Consider the following 2,332-nt stretch of genomic DNA (forward strand, 5'->3'; position numbering starts at 1 on the left):
TGAATCTAAAACTTTATGCCCAGCCAAAGAAATCAGATGCAAAAGAGCACTTAATCTGTGATTGTGTTTAGATAAAGTTCAGTAACAGGAAAAACTAACATATGGTGTTGGAAATCAGATCACTGGCTGTCTTGGTTGGGGAATGGGGTACTGAATCCAAAGGGCACAAGGGAACTTTCTAAAGAAATGCAAATATTCCATAACTCAATTGAAGGATAAGACACTTCAATGTACACTTGAGACATTTGTATAGACATGCATACTTAAAAATTGTATAATTAAGATCTGAACTTTTTCCAACTCCATGTTCAGTGAGATCATTTCGGTAGCTTGAAATTGCCATAATGAAGTATTTACGCATGGAAATCTAGAAATACCACAAATCAAGTTTCTTTTCATGAAACCACCGCCAACATCTCTCTCTCTAGGTGACTGATGTCATAACAAATAAAAGCCTGAGACTATTTGACATCCAGCTATCACAGGGACTGAGAAAAAAAAAAAAAATCCTGTCTGCAAAAAATGAGAGAAGAGAAATGAGATATTCAAAGAGAACCAAAGAAAAGAGACTGAACAAGATACCCAACAACAGTGGAGAAAGGATAGCACCACCTACAGAAAGAGGATGAACAGGGGATTTCAGTGTAATGACTGGCCAGCTGCTGTCTTTCTTAACCCACTAAAATACCTCTGAAGACCCAGTAGAAGATGAATTTCAAAGACTAAAAACAATCCTGGCAGAACAAAGTCATCAAATGCCATTAACTGTAAGACCAAGGAAGGTAATTTTATTTTGGTCATGTTCTTCGTAGCATCTATCATTATCTGGTATAATACCACGTATTTTATATTTTATTGCTATCACCCCAGGCAATAGAATTAGAATGAGGGCAGGATTTTTGTCTGGCTTTTAACTAAAGTAATGCCAGAACCTAGACAATATCTAAGACATTATAGGTGGACAATAAATATTAGCAGAATGAATCAATAAAAGAGGAAGAAAAACAGTATTCTTACATGGAAGATGAGGTTTTAAATGATCTGTATCCAAAAGGTCGATGACTACAGAAGGAAGTTTGGTCTTTGTTAAGGCATTCCATTTCTTTTCTGTTGACTTCGAGATATAGAAAGGATAAGCGTGGTAGAGCTGCACAGATGATAGTTGACTTTAGGTTAGACTTTTCAGGAAGGGACACATAGATCTCCAGTATAGGTGATGGTTATTCTCTAAAGGGGGCTTTAAGCCAACTTTTTTGTTGTTATTTTACTTGATCTTTTATCCTTAAAGAGAGCTTTAGGAGACCCATATCCACCCAAGCCTAAGTTTTTTATCTTGTTTAATTAAAAGAGAAAACATTTTGAGCACACAATGATGTGAGAAAATAGTTATCAAGTGATTCATGGAAGGAAATTTTTAACAACAAAGGAGCAAGCTTACAGACTCATGGAATTACTCCTTTTCAGTGAACTCTGGAGAAAACAGACTACAAGAGAATTGCTGGGACTGCCAATTTGACCTTATGCCAAAGTGGTGAGATCCTGTTTTAAAGTAACCCAGGATTTTCTTTCGCTTCAAGTGAGATTGTTAACACTCACTTCAGGCATAACTTCACTTCCTGACAAAGAGATAATCACAACACAAGAAAAAGTAAAATTTCCAAATTTCCCAACAATGTGGAACAACCAAAGGTTCAGTCTCCTCTGCCCCTCACTTCCTATGTAATAACCTTCATCCCCACCCACCAAAAAAAACTTTTCCAAAAACAAAAAAAAAAACAAGAAGAAAGGAAAAGAAATCCAAAGATTAATCTTATTGACCCCAAGCTATGTTTTGTTGTTGACATCCATTTGTTTTTAGTAAAGATAATAAAAATTTCTCCCTAAAGAAAAGCATGCCTCAAAAAAAAATCAAAAAAAAAGAACTTAGAATGAGGAGATTGTTTCATCTTGAATAAATAATCTTAAATTGAAAATACTAGAATTTTTCTGGGGAATATGCAAGTTTTATTACTTAATGGTAGACTTACGTTTTTCATATGAACTCAACAGAGATGGGGGAAAAAAGTTAAGTCCTAAGTTTCCTCCCACCCCACCCTGCGTTCAGAATGATAAAAAGATCTTTTGTATCTTGTGTATCCTTTCCCTTCATCCTACCCAGTTGGATAGGTCAGAATGAATGGACATGACCAACCATATCTTAGTCAACTTCCTACCAAGTTTCGCATATGATAGCTCATTCAGTCCTCACAGCAATGATATGAGGTAGTTGACCAGAGATCATGCTAAAGTGGTAGTATACACTGATATATTTTATACCGAGGGAGACAGCAGA

This window comes from Callorhinus ursinus, unplaced genomic scaffold (genome assembly GCF_003265705.2).
Source record: "Callorhinus ursinus isolate GAN/ISIS: 27379988/994484 unplaced genomic scaffold, GSC_fseal_2.0 scaffold42, whole genome shotgun sequence".
Classification (NCBI taxonomy): Eukaryota; Metazoa; Chordata; class Mammalia; order Carnivora; family Otariidae; genus Callorhinus; species Callorhinus ursinus.